Genomic DNA, 22,549 nt, shown 5'->3' on the forward strand with positions numbered 1-22,549 from the left:
CACCGGAGTCCTTAGTTCGCTGCTGCTGTAATATAATTTTCGGGTTGTCGTGTTAGCGACCTCACGATGTAAGCGGCCGTCATCCTCACCGCTCCGTAAACCTCAAGTCTTGAACGAGTGTCACGTGGTTGTTACCACTGACCTAGAAGGAGACGGAATGCTTGGGCAGTATCACAGAACAATCAAAACGTAAAATAAAATAATATCTCAGAATACTTAGTTCAGTGTTGCAACGTCATTTCAGCCATCTTGTCTTGTGTGACGCAGGCCAAGTCACGTTGTATCGGGAACAGCACGCAATATAAGTTTTTCTCTCAACGTACTTTAAGAACTCTCTACTTCAGAGGACGGAATATTTCATGCAACTCTCGTTGTACAGGACGTAGCACCCGAGGACACACAACAGGACACATGTACTCTCGCATGTGCGTTGTCACAGTCCTAGAGAAAAATATATAGACGATCTTATATCACGCCAGACACAAATGCCTATAAGTCAGGGTCGTTATCTAGAGCCTCGTACTACCACCACGAAAGCTTCAACAACTCTTTGCCTGTCGAATAAATCGAGAATTAGACCAAACACAAGCTGAGACGTAATATCAAAATGGACGACTGAAGCCCGAACTTACGTAAAGACTGCGTACATCCGCGCTGTACCGAAGCAGGAGAGAGACAACCGGGAAAAACTCAACTTGTTCGGAGAAAACAAGTTTCGCGGAGCATGCTGGGAAAGGCAAAGATGAAAAACTCATCCACCGCGTGTCGGCAGAGATGAATAAAGGGCAGATAAAATTATACGTCCAGTAATAAAACACTCGAAGCGAAAATACTACGAGCAGCGAAAACTCAATGATTTAATCGAATGAAACCAAATCGCGGGACGGAGGGTGAGCCTCAGCCCCTAGACAAGATCTGTTGCCAGGTCGGTTAGTCGAAAGAGTTGGACGACTTGCCTCGCCCACGAGGTCCTGTTTCCTGTAGCGTGCGAGCGCAAAGCCAACGAGTTGGACTCGTCCGACTCGGGCGGTTCGTTGGAACCCGGCGCCCGGGCCATTGTCCGGAGCCGGGTCCGCGCCTCTGCTCGCTCAAGAAACGGCCTGGGCCTCCACCTCCCTTCGTGGGGCGCGGGGTGGTTAGGGCGCGGGGGTTAGGGCGCGTTTTGAATTCTGGTTGTGGATCCTATGTGGGATAATATGGGGATTTTTGGTGGGGAATCCTGCAGGATCGTGGGTAATATTATGTGGTGAATCCAGGGGAATATCCTGGGAATCATGGGTTGCGATCGTGGGAAATTCTGTTGGAAATGTTTGGTGGCAGATTCTGCTAGATCTGGTTAGGGAATCCTTGGTGGGGATCCTAGGAAATCTGTGGGGAATACTAGGATGGTCATGGGGAGTCCTGGTAAATCCGAGGAATCCTGGAGGGGGTTATAGGGGATCCTAGAGGTGATTGTCTTCGGGGATCCTGCCGTGATACTAGAGGGCAGTGTCCAGGGAATCCTGGGGTCCTAGGGGATCCTGTGGTTCCTGGGATATGGTGATGCTGCAGGGATCCTGAGGGGATGGTCCCGGGGGGGGCGATCTTGGGTAGGGGTGATCATGAGGGTTGGCCCAAAGAAGGGGATAGCCCTGGGAAGGGGTGCGACTGGGGTAGTGGCCCTGGGGTAAAGGGTGTGGCCCTAGGGTGGCTGGCTAGCAGAAATATTGGTGAGAAGATATAACCTTGAGATTTTTTAAGACCAGTATCTACGAAACTATTGGGCCGAATTTGTCGTGGCTTCCTTGACCTATACGTGACCTCATTTTGACATGAGTATGGTCAATCAGGTATTTGCCGTTTGGCATAAATACGTATGACCTTGAGAATTTTAAAGACCTCTATCTGGCAAACTATTGGGGCGATCTTGTCTTGACTTTGTCATGACCTTGACCTAACAGTGACATCAATGTTACAAGAGAATAATCACTCTGATAACTGATGAAGATGTGAGGGCGAAATAATGTACAACAGTGGTCCCCAACGCGGTGCCCGCGTTGATACGGAAAGAGGTTATACTGAATAATAAAGGCCGTTCAACCATGAACATTATAAAATCAAAGCACAGTTCTCTACGTACTAATGCCCATCTTGACGACTGCGAGCAGCAACATCATCCTACTCTCCCAAATTTGTAAAACTGGCCGCTGAAATGCAGTGCCAAACATCACACTAACTTCCCACTTGAGTAATAATAATTGTACTTATAAAATTACGTATTTTTGATTGCGTGGTTTCTTGTATCAATAAACGTCGTGTTGTTTTGTGTATTATTTGGTGTCCGTATCTTATTTGTCCAGAGAAAGGAAAAAAAAGGTTGGGGACCACTGACGTAAGGCAATACATGCCAAACATTATCATCAGTGCGTTTGGTGTAATCACGCACGTCTGCTGATATCGAAGTTTCAACGTTCCTACGTGCGGATATCCGTATATCCCATGTACACACAAGATCGAGATTAAATACATTTCTTTTGTACATTCATGTATGTCTGATGGTTGATATGGGTTGCCATTATCCACACATTGAAGGCAGATTCATATTTATTTATGACGGACTTTGCCACAGTACGTATGTGTTTGCCGCGTGGTATTCTACGTCCATACAGCATCCAGTTGATGTGATGTGTCCAGATGGGGGGGTGGGGGGGAGGAGGTCATAAATGCAGAGGGAGTTAAAGAGAGAAAAGTAATGCCGCACCAGCTTGGCCCAAAAGTTATATTCTGAGCAAAAAATTTCGAAAAGGAATTCCCACATCTAGCATCTTAGCTTGGTAGGTCATGTAATCCTCTACTTACCCCCTCAAACCAGAACTATATTGTAAGATTTGAGGTTTCCACAGCAGATATTGTTTCTGTCATAATTGCGTTTGCGCAAATAGACTGGGAGCATACGCCTGAATGAGGTACCCATCAACGCTTGTAGGGGGAGGTATTCCCATATGTCATTTCAGATAAATCCATTCAAACAGCACACCCAAGTTACTGCTATTCTTATGGGCACACACTCCAGAAGCATCTATACGTTAATGTGATTAAGTCAAGGTTGTTTACAATGTCTTCCGTGGTTTAATGCGTTACTGGGACATACGATTGTGTGGGTCGTATTAACCCGGTCAGTATCGCACTCCATTGCAGCACGCTGCCACTACAAACAGTCCTACATATCGGGTGGGATATCTAGTTGCTACAGGTTGCAGCGTGAACTTGTAACTTAATCAGTACACGAACTGTAAAGAAGTTCTTGACATAAACTCGCACAGTGCTAGGACAATGGATGTAAAATAAAATGTCGTACCTTTAGTTGCAACGAAGGTAACTGTTGCGAGTAGCGCCAACTGGGACAATCATAATTAATAAGAAAGCTGGCCATGTCGTTGACCGATTGACTAACTAACTAGATGGCTTACCGAACCCGAAGGTTCATCACCGAATTAACCAAAGCTCTGTCCTGGGCCAACAAAATCCAGTCTCCTTCAACTCCTATCTCCCACAGATCCCGCCTGACATTATCCTCCCATCTACGTCTAGGTCTCCCCAGAGGTCTCTTCCCCTTAGGCTTCCTCCTGCCTGAGATTATCCTCCCATGTACGTCTAGGTCTCCCCAGAGGTCTCTCCCCCTCAGGCTTCCCGGTGCACACCTCTTGCCCCATCCATGCGCGCTACATGTTCCACCCATCTCATTCTTCTCGACTTAATCACCCTGACAATACTGGGAGAGGAGAACATCATTATGCAGTTTTCTCCATGCCCCATCGTCTTCTCTCTTAGGCCCAAATATCCTCCTCAACATCCGATTCTCAAACACCTGCAATCCGTGTTCCTCCCTCTGAGTGAGAGACCACGTTTCGCATCCATACAAAACAACAGGCAAGATTATTGTTTTGTATACTTTAATCTTCAGGTTCTTAGAAATCAGACGGGAAGACAAAATATTTTGGACTGAGAAGTAGCAAGCATTTCCGGAATTTAGTCTCCTCCTAACTTCGTCGTGAGCATCATTTTGAATCGTTTTTGTTGTTCCCAAGTATTTGAACTTTGTCACACTTTCAAAGGATTTATGAGCCTCCTTAATGTCTGTCGGGTACATCATCGTGTTCACAAAAGCCCGCCACCGGGGTCTATCCTGAGTCAGTTGCATCCAGTTCACTCCATTGAGACCCATCTTCGTAAGATTCGTCTTAATGTTATCTTCCCACCTACGCCGAGGTGTTCCCTTCAGGCCTTGTAAACTTTCAACTCGCCCTAAAAACATCGGCTGAGGAGCTCGTCATGCATTTTTCTCTGTTATCCGTCCCACTCCCATTTTGGGTCCAGACATCTTCCTCGACACTCTGTTCTCAGAGCTCCTCAGTCTATGTTCCTCCCTCAATGTGAAAGACCACTTTTGCACCCATAAATACTTTGCACTCAATAATAGCAAGCATTCCCCGGATTTAATCTGCTGATGTAGGGAGATCGTCGATAATTAGGCTTGTGAAACCGGAATAAAATTTCTTCTCAGTTCCCTAAAACGCTTTAATAATGTAGATGTATCAAGAAATGTAATTATTGTTCAGAATATAAACCCCACTTCTTAGCATCCACATATTTTTATTTAGATTCTGGGCCACGAAACACGTTTAATTCCTTTAAAATTGTAAAATGTTAATTGCCTACTGGAATATTCTTTTATTATAAATGATGCCGTGAACAAACAGAAGTCAATCTAATGTTACTTGAAATTGTGTTGAAAAAGTTTAATTCTCTTACACGAGTTCACAAATGCAGACGAAAACATAAATGTAATGAACAACAATATTTATAATTAGGAATCCCTTACCTCAAACTTTGTTCAATTGTAGGAGACCACGACGTCCACGGGCAAAGATCAGTTTAATCAAAATTAAAATGGAGAGAGTGGAGGGCGGTTTCACAGATTTCTTAATAATTCTTTTATAAGATAAGAACTTGTGATATTCTATATTAGTAAGAATTGCCACAAACAACATATTCCCTCCACCTAACATTTACCTGGGCAATACTCGTTACAGCTGAATCTCAACGGTGACAAGCCGCTGCATCCAGTCTGTACAAAAAGTCATTATTTCAAGGTCACCAACTCTGAAATGACAAATGTTCGTGTAAAAGACAGATCAATGAAAATGTCACCTTATATTTTAAACTGCGACAGTAGCTCAGTCTCTTGTGTGGAAGGAAACGATCTTGGATGAAGATAAGTGCAAAATTCCTCTGACAGCATAGCCGAGTTTCCAGGAAATTCCAAAGTGCTATGGCCGTGACATTCCACATGAAACCAGATTCATTCAGAATGGAGTTGCCTCTTTCCACATCCTACGTCATTAGGAACCCTGCATATTCCAAACTGCATTACAACACTGATATTTAAACACCGCAACCTATCTGCTGTCACACCACAGCGACCAGAATGGCATATCCAGATCACATCAGGTGTTCTGAGTAAAGGTGACAATTCTGAAAAAAAAGTAACACACACATCGTGAAGACAAGTTTACTGCAATTACTGTCATCATCATTATTGCCATCTTCTTCTTCCAAACATCTGATCTGCCATATGCAACTTCCGTGCTCATTCTTTTCCTTTCTGACTGCCTCAATGGAATCCTAACAAACTGGCTATACTACCAACTACAAAACATCAGTGCCTTCCTGGACAAACACGTAGTAGCTAGTTTTAACACTTTTCTTAGTATTCAAATTGAGCCGAGTTGTTTTTTAACGATTACGAGGACGAACAAGACCTCAAAACAATGTAGAAATACACGAATTCTGTCGGACAATGTACAAACGTTCTAGGCTACGCTTCGGCAAGTTGTCAAATGTCACTTTCATAAATTACAAAGGGACCCTTTTCCCCCGCCCAGTAACGTATCCAACGCAACGAATTATGGTCGTATCACGTAGGAAAATGGTGGGGACAAACGAAGTCAAATCAGACGACAAAACGATGAAGTAAAGCAAACGCAAAAAGCCGTTCAATATGACCTTCGTGACTGTGTGTTCGTAAATAATTTGTTTCGGCTACGGTAAAAAAATGATCATTTCCTTGTTAACCAAAGCAACGCGCCATTCATTACGCTAAACTACACTCAATTTTTCTGCTACCCTTTTTAAAACAATCCGCACACCTACGCCCACATCTTGGGGCAGATTTTTACTCATATGGTCACATTTCCAGCAATTACAGAAGCAGCAGTTTGCCAGAAGACAACTGCCTGCCTTCTCTCTGTCGCTCCACACCCAATTCACATAACATGATGGAAGGATGACTGTAAGTGCTAAAGAAACTGGCAGGGTGCTGGGGCCACCAACCTTGTCGCAAATACTTAGAGTGGACGTGGGGATTCCCCACTAAGTAAAGGAGAGCCACCAAAAATGTCTTACTTTGAGGAAATATCTCTCCATGACACCAGCAGCAGCACTCTCAATGTAACAACTTTAACTAGTAGAAACACAACAAAATAAAGAAAGCAATTCTACAAAACAATATTTTGTATCTGACATTACGTCAATAAACAGTTTTACGAGATGAGTTTTAGTGCACGCTGATTACTGAATTGCCAGCATGTCTACACGAGAATTTCTGATTGTGGTCACAATGTTTATTAATATCCCGGGACCCCTTCAACATCATCATCGTATGTTGATTGACTACCCAATAACAAGATCAATAAAACGTGCAACAAACAAAGCTACGTTCTACCTCCAAGAATCATACGCAAAGGAATCTTCACTCGCAGACAGCTCAAACACTCTAATATTTTAACAAACATCCTGCAAAAGAGCTGTACCACTTAAAGTCCTCTCCCTTCCATTTCAGCACGGATTCTTACAGTAGTAATAAGTTCTAGAAATGAATGGAGGGGTGACACGGGTTTCGTATTGTATGCATTTCCTTTCTGATTTCTGCCCTCTAAAAAATAACTGAGGGTTTTTGTGGGTACGATATGGGAGCCCAAGATGAGAGGAAGGAGGGGTTATGTAAAAATATATTTATGAGGGAGCAGCCAAGGTGGTCAACGAACACCAAACAGACATATCATTTCATTTCCAGGTCAACAATCTTTAACCAAACTAAATGGTCAATAACTTCAGCCTCTCTCTCTCTCTCTCACACACACAAAAACACAATCTCTACATTCTTCCTATAAACAATCTGACTGACAACACTAACAAATTAGTCTTTCCTAAGCCAAGAACTCTTCACAACCATTTTACAGACATAAAATAACAATCCTGACAAACACCAGCACTGGTACATTGTGACCCACATAAGTGGCACTGCCTTTCTATACTTGGGTCCAACCCACCACACCACTCCTCATTCCTAATGCAAATCCCATCCCCACCCCCAACCACGGAATATACCAGAAGTAATACTGAGCCTCATCACATGTCCATGAGACTGACACCTGACAACTCTCAACTTATGGTTAAGTCTCAAAAAAATGGAACCTCTGACAGTCATCTCCATTTTTGCAAGCAAATCCAAATTCATAACGAACACCACACCACAAACTTACAAGTTTTGTAACCGATCCCCTTGCTCAACACAGGATACTCTAAACTTAAGCACAAGAACATAAAATATCCCGGCAGCTCCGGTCACTGTGCACAAAACTAAATTACTTACACTGGCAAATGCTCACTTATTAATTAGTAAACAGACCATATTAAAGGCTCCTCAGCACTGCACACATCTCACGTGTAACAAAACCTTATCACAAATAGTCACCACCCTCGTCTACAAGCTACACCTAACCTCCAATTTTGATGTCCTATGAACAATATGTTCACTAGAGAATCATGAATGCCTCTAGCGTACCACAGATACTGCAATTATGCCAATCTCTCACCACATTTACGTCTTTCAACATATCAAATCTCACACTTAAAGTCACAACATCTGAAGTACCTAATAAAATTGGACAGACTCATCTCTCTCACACGACAACCACATCAAATACATTCTAATGCTCATGTACTCACACAACGAATGCCTCGTTCAGACTGATATCAGTCTCTTGCGGATACGAGGTTCCTTCTTTGTCCCAGCAGGTTTAATCTTCTGACATGAAGTCGGTCTGCCAACTGTTGCCGCACGTACTTCAACGCTTCTCTGGCTAGCAGTACGCAGGTCACGTGGTGCTCAGTAGAATCTGAAGGATCATTCTGTTTCTCGTAATCTGCTACTCCTAGAAAGAGAAAATAAATTCACATTCAAGAAATCAAGACATCACACTCTTCTAAGAACACACAGTTTTACTTCACCAAGCAGTTAACACTCCCACCTTAGCCAATGAACAATGTCCATTTTCAGAAGACAAATTCTGTCAAGTTCATTACAAACCCATTCACAAGTTAACTTTAAATACGGGTCACGACCAGCGACCTGACAAATTCTGAACTCCCTCGCTTACAGATTCATACTGGAGCCTTTCTTTCCTCCCCCCCAGCAAATTTAAAACATTCGCCAAGTGGGCCATTATTCCACACGTCATAATACTGCAACTACAAACTCTACAACTCACACACGTCACGTCAGTCCCACGCAACTTCCGTTGCCACTGATTCAGTGGATATTTAACGAACAGTTCGCTTGCCGTCTGTTTGGAGCCGAGGATGTTGATCGCTGTCTCCAAGAAAAGAACAAGTGCCAGGTGTCCCGGCTTACACGGCTCCCTCTCCTCGTGCCCCATTATGACAGCAAGGGAGTCTATAAACACCAGTCGGTCCATGCCCTTCAGGTTCGCCTGTTTTGATGTCATGGAGAAAGGACGTAAATGAAAGATTAAGAAATGGCAAGCCTCTACCACACAGCCAACATGTGTAGCACTTCTACTACTAAGGTGACTTCAACCGACAAGGGGCAAGAGGTAGCCGTATCAATTAGATTTATTTTCCATATCACCATCAGTAATGCCACTTTATAATACCTTCTGGAAGCAAAGGTGGAAACTTCACCATCAGTAATATAAATTGTTTCAATGTTGAACAATCTAAATTTATAAAACTGAACTCACCAGCTTCCTGTGATATCGCCACCATTGTGTAGTGACACACAAGGAACACCGTCGTAACTCTTTCATGGCTGCAGCAACAAACACTCCTACCAACATACACAACAGGCCTTACTGGCTTTTCAGATATGAAGCAGAAATAAGTACGTCAGACGCTTTCAACAAGTTCACATACTAAATGTGGTTTTAAGAGAGATTTCAGGTTCTCACAGTGGTCTTTGGGTTCTAACACCACTTGGACTTACAGAAAACCAACACCGATTATGGTTTTCAAACATTTAATGGTTCGCTATATCACCTGAAGTTATCCTTGTGACTAAGCGCAATGCCATGAGGCAGTGGGAGCATGGAGGTAAACTCCATGCATTCTCAATTATAGAACTATGTGGAGGTCAGCCTCAAAATGTGGTTCCTTACACTGGCAAAGAAAAATCACGTTCTTCACTGTTTCTTTGTAGTCTCAATAGAAGAAATAGACAAGTTCTTCATTTCATTAAAACCATTTGCTACTTTTCAGGACAAAAGGTCTTCTTCCTTCAATAATGGCATTGTAATTCAGAAAAGAAGTTTATTAAACAATTTACTCAAATGGATGAACTTGCCTGTGACTGCCATCTGGTGAGTGGCTCTCGCTTGCTTGTCCTGCAATCTGAACGGAATCCCATGGACTGCGGAGATCTCCACATGTGGATCATCAAAACTGCAACAGCGAATCACAATGAGTACAGATAATTACACTCACATCCTAATGTTCAGTGTACAAAATGTTGGTCACAACAGTGGCCAATGCAGTAGCTGCTTCCTAAATCAGCAACTGATGTACGAGGCACAGAGCAAATGGGAAATCTGGGTTTATGATATGACAAAGAAATACATTACTTGTAGAAGCCTCCTGGTACTGGCAGGATACTAAACCCAAACTAATTGTGATACAGCCTCTAACGGGCTCACTGTACCAGTAAATAATGAGTTCTGGGTGCTCAGAGAAAAATCTATATCAGTGCCTCATAGACTGCCTTGGGACTCGCTTACAATTCTGCGAAGAAAAGCCAGTGATTAACAATCTGTTATGTCATGTTAGTACCATCAGGCTGGAAAAACATCTTTTATTTTGTACACTATTTTAATATCAAGAATGAGGTTAGTTTGACAATATTCTTCTGCCTCCAACTGCTCTTATATACCTTGGACAGGAGAAAAGCTGCTGCACTCTATTCTCATCATCATTAAAATTCAGGGATGCCACCAAGAAACAGCAAATTATTTCCCAGCACTGACGACGGTAGAACGGATCCGTCGTGCTTGACTTCTGAGCACTAGATGCTGTCTCCACGACCTAGAAAACACAAGCAACAGTTTCAAGTTATAACGAGTAAGGGAAGTCAAATGTTTTAGTTACAGTAACTTTCACGTACTGCACTTACTGTAATACTCTAAACACCTTTTCTCCACATCAGGGCGCATGTCATATTTATTTCCAGAACCTTTGGGTTTCATGGACACCTAGACTTTTATTTTGCAAGTGGAAACAAGTTTGACAAATCTCAACAACACTGAAATAAAAATTAACTACAAGCATATAATTTTTGTATAGTCTATGCTAACCCTATAAACGTCAAAAAGGAACGTACTATACGCGTATCAAGTTATTTAATAATCTTCCACCAACAATTAAAACTCTAAATTGTGATATAAATGTATTCAAGCCTGCACTGAAATTAGCTTTCATACTTGAATTGCAAAATCTGAAGGTTATGTACATTCACATGTGAAACACGTTCTTGTAATTGTGTCAAAAGTACCGAGGTTTACGTATATTGAATGAAGTCCTGAAGTTTATGTTTATTGTATGAAATGACTTGTACTGCATCCTTTGGATTACTCCTAAGAAGGATCTATGGAATGCAAAGAAACTCTACTCTCTAACATACCTGAATAATGCAATTCCTTATCCAAGTAACAAACACTCCAGGTGCTTCCTTCTGTCTCGTTCTTCACATCTCCAACTCCAAAAAAGCTGCTTCCCCATCACGCACACAACTGATCTTCTGAAACACTGATATTCAGACAAATTGGTCCTCCATGTCTTCGTTGAAACCAGTCCACACACACTACAGCTACAGTTCACATGAAAGTTGCTACTCAGCACATCCCCTGATCTCAAACTCCTCTTTGAGACAGACTAGGCACTCCCACTAAATCTATAACAGTACACCTCCTCGGAAAGCAAGGTATATAATCGCACGAGGGCCTGAGGTCTTCCTTGTGGCATTGTGAGGCATCATACGAACACCCCATACTTGGTCACTAGGAATCAAAAGTGGGCAACTGTGGTGCTGTGGCCACGTAACCAACATTACAACCTGTGACCCTAGCTGCTTACTTCTACCTTCTTCACTGCGATAAGCTCTTGCACAAATTTAAATCAACAGCTACTGAATTTCCACATGCAAGTCACAAAAACAGAGGCTGCCACCACGAGTCTGTGGGTCATCCCAACCGCATCGACTGATGAATTGTGTCCATCACGCACAATGGTCGTGTCAGCTACCGGAGCAAAGTCTTGCTACCTCCGTAGTAATGATGGACTCGAAACTGCATAACGGCTGAAGTATCCCATATGCTTGCATTCACGCCTACCTGAAACAAAACCATGTACAGAAATAAACATCCGCATTGAGAGACCAGTATTAATTCTTACTACGAAGGCACTCTACACCACATTAATAACCTACTGGCAACTAATCCGGCCTTTCGTGCAACCAAAATATTTCCCACTTTACGTACTTCACACAGGAGAAAGATGACAAACATCAGTTAAAATAAACTTGCAAGCATTGGAAATATAAGAGAGTAAAGCTGCACTCGACTGGGCATGCATCCTACCATCACGCCGTCCGAAGTAAACAATAACAGCAGAGGAGCTGCGCCATTTTCTCGCACGCAGGGACGGCAACGTCTGAAAAACAGCGAACACATTCCGCCACCGGCGGAGCATGAGGGATATTCAATGATCAATATGTGCGCACCCTGACGAACTGTCCTGTCATCTACCGACAATACACCTGAGGTACATGAACGTCCGCGAACACTACACGGCACTGCCGAACCAAATGCTGACTGAAATACCACTCCAAAGACTGTAAAATTATGAAGACCTCAAACTTTATTTCGTGACTACCATTAGTGACACATCTTCTCCTTTAAAAACGAGAGGAAGTAAAGAAAAAAATTAAGGCGAAACGAGCTACCAACTTCGCCTATAAGAAACCAACTACCAATCACTTCCATAACCTCAAAAATCATAAAATAATTTATGAATCCAACCACACCCAATAAACTACAGCTCAATCAACTTCGCACGAAGCACTATGAAACAAGTAGCCCACAATTTGCATCTACATCGCCTACATCCTAGGGCACATTTGTCACATAACCTGTCGGTCGCCGTTATGTTACTGCACAGAGCAACCTTCGACACCCTGCTCAGATTGATACCAGACACAACTCTTGAATACCTGCACGTCTACCTATAAATCACCCAGTGAAATCGTCCACGTCCTTTCCAACACGAACTTATCCTCCTCACATTTCATGTTGGCACTCAAGACATCACGCAAATTCAGCATCGACATTCTCCCTGCGCGATAATTTCTCACAAGTAATTTTGCAGAAGGGCGAAAACGTCTCGCGAGCTGAGTCATTTGAAAAGTCCGACCAACATCACCTATAAGACACCAACTAATAAACATTTCCATAATCTAAATATCTTCCATCATTTATGAAAACAGGTGGGATTTCGTAAACTACAGCTCAATGAAAGAAGCACTATAAACGATTATTGCATATGTCGCCACTACACAGCCCCTATGCCACCAGGTTGTACTTCACGAGCATCTATAAGACACCCAACTAAAGATTTACGAAATTTTCGAAAAAAAAATTGAATTCAGAATTTTTGAAAATTTTTTGGTTTTGTGCGCTTTTTGGACGATTTCCCACATTTTCGATTTTTTGAAAATTTTCGAAAAAATTGAAATTTTAAAATTTTTTCGAAATTTTCAAAAAATTTAAAAAAGTGGCTGCAAATGGCATGAAACGCGAAGAAAACTAAATATTTTCGAAATTTTCGAAAAAAATTTGAATTCAGAATTTTTCAAATTTTTTTGTTTTGTGCGCTTTTTGGACGATTTCGCACGTTTTTCGATTTTTCGAAAATTTTCTAAAAATTGAAAATTTAAAAAAATAACCTAACCTAACCTAACCTAACCTAACCTAACGTAACCTAACCTAACCTAACCTAACCTAACGTAACCTAACCTAACCTAACCTAACCTAAACTAACCTAACCTAACCTAACGTAACCTAACCTAACCTAACCTAACCTAACCTAACGTAACCTAACCTAACCTAACCTAACCTAACCTAACCTAACCTAACCTTACCTAACCTAAATTAACCTAACCTAACCTAGCTTTTTCGACGACTTCCCGTTTTTCGAAATTTCCGAAAATTTCCGAAAAAATTGCAATTTTTAAAAATTTTCAAAAAATTAAAAGTTGCTGTATATGGCATGAAACGTGAAGAAAACTAAAGATTTTCGAAATTTTCGAAAAAAAATTTGAATTCAGAATTTTTGAAAATTTTTTGGTTTTCTGCGCTTTATGGACGATTTCCCACGTTTTTCGATTTTTCGAAAATTTTCGAAAAAATTAAAATTTTCAAAATTTTTCGAAATTTTCAAAAAATTAAAAGTGGCTGTAAATGGCATGAAACGCGAAGAAAATAAATATTTTCGAAATTTTCGAAAAAAAATTTGAATTCAGAATTTTTGAAAATTTTTTGGTTTTCTGCGCTTTATGGACGATTTCCCACGTTTTTCGATTTTGCGAAAATTTTCGAAAAAATTAAAATTTTCAAAATTTTTCGAAATTTTCAAAAAATTAAAAGTGGCTGTAAATGGCATGAAACGCGAAGAAAACTAAAGATTTTCGAAATTTTCGAAAAAAAATTTGAATTCAGAATTTTTCAAAAATTTTTGGTTTTGTGCGCTTTTTGGACGATTACCCACGTTTTTCGATTTTTCGAAAATTTTCGAAAAATTGAAAATTTAAAAAATAACCTAACCTAACCTAACCTAACCTAACCTAACCTAACCTAACCTAACCTAACCTAACCTAACCTTACCTAACCTAACCTAACCTAACGTAACCTAACCTAACCTAACCTAACCTAACCTAACCTAACCTAACCTAACCTAACCTAACCTAACCTAACCTAACCTAACCTAACCTAACCTAACCTAACCTTACCTAACCTAACCTAACCTAACCTAACCTAGCATTTTCGACGATTTCCCTTTTTTCGAAATTTCCGAAAATTTTCGAAAAAATTGAAATTTTAAAAAAATTTCAAAAAGTTTCAAAAAATTAAAAGTTGCTGTAAATGGCATGAAACGCGAAGAAAACTAAAGATTTTCGAAATTTTCGAAAAAAAATTTGAATTCAGAATTTTTGAAAATTTTTTGGTTTTCTGCGCTTTATGGACGATTTCCCACGTTTTTCGATTTTTCGAAAATTTTCGAAAAAATTAAAATTTTCAAAAATTTTCGAAATTTTCAAAAAATTAAAAGTGGCTGTACATGGCATGAAACGCGAAGAAAACTAAATATTTTAGAAATTTTCGAAAAAAATTTTGAATTCAGAATTTTTCAAAAATTTTTGGTTTTGTGCGCTTTTTGGACGATTTCCCACGTTTTTCGATTTTTCGAAAATTTTCGAAAAATTGAAAGTTTAAAAAAATAACCTAACCTAACCTAACCTAACCTAACCTAACCTAACCTAACCTAACCTAACCTAACCTAACCTAACCTAACCTAACCTAACCTAACCTAACCTAACCTAACCTTACCTAACCTAACCTAACCTAACCTAACCTAGCATTTTCGACGATTTCTCTTTTTTCGAAATTTCCGAAAATTTTTGAAAAAATTTTAAAAAATTTCAAAAAGTTTCAAAAAATTAAAAGTTGCTGTAAATGGCATGAAACGCGAAGAAAACTAAAGATTTTCGAAATTTTCGAAAAAAAATTTGAATTCAGAATTTTTGAAAATTTTTTGGTTTTCTGCGCTTTATGGACGAATTCCCACGTTTTTCGATTTTTCGAAAATTTTCGAAAAAATTAAAATTTTCAAAAATTTTCGAAATTTTCAAAAAATTAAAAGTGGCTGTAAATGGCATGAAACGCGAAGAAAACTAAAGATTTTCGAAATTTTCGAAAAAAAATTTGAATTCAGAATTTTTCAAAAATTTTTGGTTTTGTGCGCTTTTTGGACGATTTCCCACGTTTTTCGATTTTTCGAAAATTTTCGAAAAATTGAAAATTTAAAAAATAACCTAACCTAACCTAACCTAACCTAACCTAACCTAACCTAACCTAACCTAACCTAACCTAACCTTACCTAACCTAACCTAACCTAACCTAACCTAACCTAACATAACCTAACCTAACCTAACCTAACCTAACCTAACCTAACCTAACCTAACCTAACTTAACCTAACCTAACCTAACCTAACCTAACCTTACCTAACCTAACCTAACCTAACCTAACCTAGCATTTTCGACGATTTCCCTTTTTTCGAAATTTCCGAAAATTTTCGAAAAAATTGAAATTTTAAAAAATTTTCAAAAAGTTTCAAAAAATTAAAAGTTGCTGTAAATGGCATGAAACGCGAAGAAAACTAAAGATTTTCGAAATTTTCGAAAAAAAATTTGAATTCAGAATTTTTGAAAATTATTTGGTTTTCTGCGCTTTATGGACGATTTCCCACGTTTTTCGATTTTTCGAAAATTTTCGAAAAAATTAAAATTTTCAAAATTTTTCGAAATTTTCAAAAAATTAAAAGTGGCTGTAAATGGCATGAAACGCGAAGAAAACTAAATATTTTAGAAATTTTCGAAAAAAAATTTGAATTCAGAATTTTTCAAAAATTTTTGGTTTTGTGCGCTTTTTGGACGATTTCCCACGTTTTTCGATTTTTCGAAAATTTTCGAAAAATTGAAAATTTAAAAAAATAACCTAACCTAACCTAACCTAACATAACCTAACCTAACCTAACCTAACCTAACCTAACCTAACCTAACCTAACCTAACCTAACCTAACCTAACCTAACCTAACCTAACCTAACCTAACCTAACCTAACCTAACCTTACCTAACCTAACCTAACCTAGCATTTTCGACGATTTCTCTTTTTTCGAAATTTCCGAAAATTTTTGAAAAAATTGAAATTTTAAAAAAATTTCAAAAAGTTTCAAAAAATTAAAAGTTGCTGTAAATGGCATGAAACGCGAAGAAAACTAAAGATTTTCGAAATTTTCGAAAAAAAATTTGAATTCAGAATTTTTGAAAATTTTTTGGTTTTCTGCGCTTTATGGACGATTTCCCACGTTTTTCGATTTTTCGAAAATTTTCGAAAAAATTAAAATTTTCAAAAATTTTCGAAATTTTCAAAAAATTAAAAGTGGCTGTAAATGGCATGAAACGCGAAGAAAACTAAATATTTTCGAAATTTTCGAAAAAAATTTTGAATTCAGAATTTTTCAAAAAATTTTGGTTTTGTGCGCTTTTTGGACGATTTCCCACGTTTTTCGATTTTTCGAAAATTTTCGAAAAATTGAAAATTTAAAAAAATAACCTAACCTAACCTAACCTAACCTAACCTAACCTAACCTAACCTAACCTAACCTAACCTAACCTAACCTAACTTAACCTAACCTAACCTACCCTTACCTAACCTAACCTAACCTAACCTAACATAGCATTTTCGACGATTTCCCTTTTTTCGAAATTTCCGAAAATTTTCGAAAAAATTGAAATTTTAAAAAATTTTCAAAAAGTTTCAAAAAATTAAAAGTTGCTGTAAATGGCATGAAACGCGAAGAAAACTAAAGATTTTCGAAATTTTCGAAAAAAATTTGAATTCAGAATTTTTGAAATTTTTTTGGTTTTCTGCGCTTTATGGACGATTTCCCACGTTTTTCGATTTTTCGAAAATTTTCGAAAATTTTCAAAAATTTTCGAAATTTTCAAAAAAATTAAAAGTGGCTGTAAATGGCATGAAACGCGAAGAAAACTAAATATTTTCGAAATTTTCGAAAAAAATTTTGAATTCAGAATTTTTCAAAAATTTTTGGTTTTGTGCGCTTTTTGGACGATTTCCCACGTTTTTCGATTTTTCGAAAATTTTCGAAAAATTGAAAATTTAAAAAAATAACCTAACCTAACCTAACCTAACCTAACCTAACCTAACCTAACCTAACCTAACCTAACCTAACCTAATCTAACCTAACCTAACCTTACCTAACCTAACCTAACCTAACCTAACCTAGCATTTTCGACGATTTCCCTTTTTTCGAAATTTCCGAAAATTTTCGAAAAAATTGAAATTTTAAAAAATTTTCAAAAAATTAAAAGTTGCTGTAAATGGCATGAAACGCGAAGAAAACTAAAGATTTTCGAAATTTTCGAAAAAAAATTGAATTCAGAATTTTTGAAAATTTTTTGGTTTTCTGCGCTTTATGGACGATTTCCCACGTTTTTCGATTTTTCGAAAATTTTCGAAAAAATTAAAATTTTCAAAAATTTTCGAAATTTTCAAAAAATTAAAAGTGGCTGTACATGGCATGAAACGCGAAGAAAACTAAATATTTTAGAAATTTTCGAAAAAAATTTTGAATTCAGAATTTTTCAAAAATTTTTGGTTTTGTGCGCTTTTTGGACGATTTCCCACGTTTTTCGATTTTTCGAAAATTTTCGAAAAATTGAAAGTTTAAAAAAATAACCTAACCTAACCTAACCTAACCTAACCTAACCTAACCTAACCTAACCTAACCTAACCTAACCTAACCTAACCTAACCTAACCTAACCTAACCTAACCTAACCTTACCTAACCTAACCTAACCTAACCTAACCTAGCATTTTCGACGATTTCTCTTTTTTCGAAATTTCCGAAAATTTTTGAAAAAATTTTAAAAAATTTCAAAAAGTTTCAAAAAATTAAAAGTTGCTGTAAATGGCATGAAACGCGAAGAAAACTAAAGATTTTCGAAATTTTCGAAAAAAAATTTGAATTCAGAATTTTTGAAAATTTTTTGGTTTTCTGCGCTTTATGGACGAATTCCCACGTTTTTCGATTTTTCGAAAATTTTCGAAAAAATTAAAATTTTCAAAAATTTTCGAAATTTTCAAAAAATTAAAAGTGGCTGTAAATGGCATGAAACGCGAAGAAAACTAAAGATTTTCGAAATTTTCGAAAAAAAATTTGAATTCAGAATTTTTCAAAAATTTTTGGTTTTGTGCGCTTTTTGGACGATTTCCCACGTTTTTCGATTTTTCGAAAATTTTCGAAAAATTGAAAATTTAAAAAATAACCTAACCTAACCTAACCTAACCTAACCTAACCTAACCTAACCTAACCTAACCTAACCTAACCTTACCTAACCTAACCTAACCTAACCTAACCTAACCTAACATAACCTAACCTAACCTAACCTAACCTAACCTAACCTAACCTAACCTAACCTAACCTAACCTAACCTAACCTAACCTAACCTAACCTAACCTAACCTTACCTAACCTAACCTAACCTAACCTAACCTAGCATTTTCGACGATTTCCCTTTTTTCGAAATTTCCGAAAATTTTCGAAAAAATTGAAATTTTAAAAAATTTTCAAAAAGTTTCAAAAAATTAAAAGTTGCTGTAAATGGCATGAAACGCGAAGAAAACTAAAGATTTTCGAAATTTTCGAAAAAAAATTTGAATTCAGAATTTTTGAAAATTATTTGGTTTTCTGCGCTTTATGGACGATTTCCCACGTTTTTCGATTTTTCGAAAATTTTCGAAAAAATTAAAATTTTCAAAATTTTTCGAAATTTTCAAAAAATTAAAAGTGGCTGTAAATGGCATGAAACGCGAAGAAAACTAAATATTTTAGAAATTTTCGAAAAAAAATTTGAATTCAGAATTTTTCAAAAATTTTTGGTTTTGTGCGCTTTTTGGACGATTTCCCACGTTTTTCGATTTTTCGAAAATTTTCGAAAAATTGAAAATTTAAAAAAATAACCTAACCTAACCTAACCTAACATAACCTAACCTAACCTAACCTAACCTAACCTAACCTAACCTAACCTAACCTAACCTAACCTAACCTAACCTAACCTAACCTAACCTAACCTAACCTAACCTAACCTAACCTAACCTTACCTAACCTAACCTAACCTAGCATTTTCGACGATTTCTCTTTTTTCGAAATTTCCGAAAATTTTTGAAAAAATTGAAATTTTAAAAAAATTTCAAAAAGTTTCAAAAAATTAAAAGTTGCTGTAAATGGCATGAAACGCGAAGAAAACTAAAGATTTTCGAAATTTTCGAAAAAAAATTTGAATTCAGAATTTTTGAAAATTTTTTGGTTTTCTGCGCTTTATGGACGATTTCCCACGTTTTTCGATTTTTCGAAAATTTTCGAAAAAATTAAAATTTTCAAAAATTTTCGAAATTTTCAAAAAATTAAAAGTGGCTGTAAATGGCATGAAACGCGAAGAAAACTAAATATTTTCGAAATTTTCGAAAAAAATTTTGAATTCAGAATTTTTCAAAAAATTTTGGTTTTGTGCGCTTTTTGGACGATTTCCCACGTTTTTCGATTTTTCGAAAATTTTCGAAAAATTGAAAATTTAAAAAAATAACCTAACCTAACCTAACCTAACCTAACCTAACCTAACCTAACCTAACCTAACCTAACCTAACCTAACCTAACCTAACTTAACCTAACCTAACCTACCCTTACCTAACCTAACCTAACCTAACCTAACATAGCATTTTCGACGATTTCCCTTTTTTCGAAATTTCCGAAAATTTTCGAAAAAATTGAAATTTTAAAAAATTTTCAAAAAGTTTCAAATAATTAAAAGTTGCTGTAAATGGCATGAAACGCGAAGAAAACTAAAGATTTTCGAAATTTTCGAAAAAAATTTGAATTCAGAATTTTTGAAATTTTTTTGGTTTTCTGCGCTTTATGGACGATTTCCCACGTTTTTCGATTTTTCGAAAATTTTCGAAAATTTTCAAAAATTTTCGAAATTTTCAAAAAAATTAAAAGTGGCTGTAAATGGCATGAAACGCGAAGAAAACTAAATATTTTCGAAATTTTCGAAAAAAATTTTGAATTCAGAATTTTTCAAAAATTTTTGGTTTTGTGCGCTTTTTGGACGATTTCCCACGTTTTTCGATTTTTCGAAAATTTTCGAAAAATTGAAAATTTAAAAAAATAACCTAACCTAACCTAACCTAACCTAACCTAACCTAACCTAACCTAACCTAACCTAACCTAACCTAACCTAACCTAACCTAATCTAACCTAACTTAACCTTACCTAACCTAACCTAACCTAACCTAACCTAGCATTTTCGACGATTTCCCTTTTTTCGAAATTTCCGAAAATTTTCGAAAAAATTGAAATTTTAAAAAATTTTCAAAAAATTAAAAGTTGCTGTAAATGGCATGAAACGCGAAGAAAACTAAAGATTTTCGAAATTTTCGAAAAAAATTTGAATTCAGAATTTTTGAAATTTTTTTGGTTTTCTGCGCTTTATGGACGATTTCCCACGTTTTTCGATTTTTCGAAAATTTTCGAAAAAATTAAAATTTTCAAAAATTTTCGAAATTTTCAAAAAATTAAAAGTGGCTGTAAATGGCATGAAACGCGAAGAAAACTAAATATTTTCGAAATTTTCGAAAAAAATTTTGAATTCAGAATTTTTCAAAAAATTTTGGTTTTGTGCGCTTTTTGGACGATTTCCCACGTTTTTCGATTTTTCGAAAATTTTCGAAAAATTGAAAATTTAAAAAAATAACCTAACCTAACCTAACCTAACCTAACCTAACCTAACCTAACATAACCTAACCTAACCTAACCTAACCTAACCTAACCTTACCTAACCTAACCTAACCTAACCTAACCTAACCTAACCTAACCTAACCTAACCTAACCTAACCTAACCTAACCTAACCTAACCTAACCTAACCTAACCTAACCTAACGTAACCTAACCTTACCTAACCTAACCTAACCTAACTAGCATTTTCGACGATTTTCCTTTTTTCGAAATTTCCGAAAATTTTCGAAAAAATTGAAATTTTCAAAAATTTTCAAAAAATTAAAAGTTGCTGTAAATGGCATGAAACGCGAAGAAAACTAAAGATTTTCGAAATTTTCGAAAAAAATTTGAATTCAGAATTTTTGAAAATTTTTTGGTTTTCTGCGCTTTATGGACGATTTCCCACGTTTTTCAATTTTTCGAAAATTTTCGAAAAAATTAAAATTTTCAAAAATTTTCGAAATTTTCAAAAAATTAAAAGTGGCTGTAAATGGCATGAAACGCGAAGAAAACTAAATATTTTCGAAATTTTCGAAAAAAATTTTGAATTCAGAATTTTTCAAAAATTTTTGGTTTTGTGCGCTTTTTGGACGATTTCCCACGTTTTTCGATTTTTCGAAAATTTTCGAAAAATTGAAAATTTAAAAAAATAACCTAACCTAACCTAACCTAACCTAACCTAACCTAACCTAACCTAACCTAACCTAACCTAACCTAACCTAACCTAACCTTACCTAACCTAACCTAACCTAACCTAACCTAACCTAACCTAACCTAACCTAACCTAACCTAACCTTACCTAACCTAACCTAACCTAACCTAACCTAACCTAACCTAACCTAACCTAACCTAACCTAACCTAACCTAACCTAACCTAACTTAACCTAACCTAACCTAACCTAACCTAACCTAACCTAGCATTTTCGACGATTTCCCTTTTTTCGAAATTTCCGAAAATTTTCGAAAAAATTGAAATTTTAAAAAATTTTCAAAAAGTTTCAAAAAATTAAAAGTTGCTGTAAATGGCATGAAACGCGAAGAAAACTAAAGATTTTCGAAATTTTCGAAAAAAAATTTGTAATCAGAATTTTGAAATTTTTTTGGTTTTCTGCGCTTTATGGACGATTTCCCACGTTTTTCGATTTTTCGAAAATTTTCGAAAAAATTAAAATTTTCAAAAATTTTCGAAATTTTCAAAAAATTAAAAGTGGCTGTAAATGGCATGAAACGCGAAGAAAACTAAATATTTTCGAAATTTTCGAAAAAAAATTTCAATTCAGAATTTTTCAAAAATTTTTGGTTTTGTGCGCTTTTTGGACGATTTCCCACGTTTTTCGATTTTTTGAAAATTTTCGAAAAATTGAAAATTTAAAAAAATAACCTAACCTAACCTAACCTAACCTAACCTAACCTAACCTAACCTAACCTAACCTTACCTAACCTAACCTAACCTAACCTAACCTAACCTAACCTAACGTAACCTAACGTAACCTAACCTAACCTAACCTAACCTAACCTAACCTAACCTAAC

Source organism: Zootermopsis nevadensis, unplaced genomic scaffold (assembly GCF_977971745.1).
Source record: "Zootermopsis nevadensis isolate Lab colony 2312 unplaced genomic scaffold, Znev_1.0 Znev_ptg000022l, whole genome shotgun sequence".
NCBI classification, from domain to species: Eukaryota; Metazoa; Arthropoda; class Insecta; order Blattodea; family Termopsidae; genus Zootermopsis; species Zootermopsis nevadensis.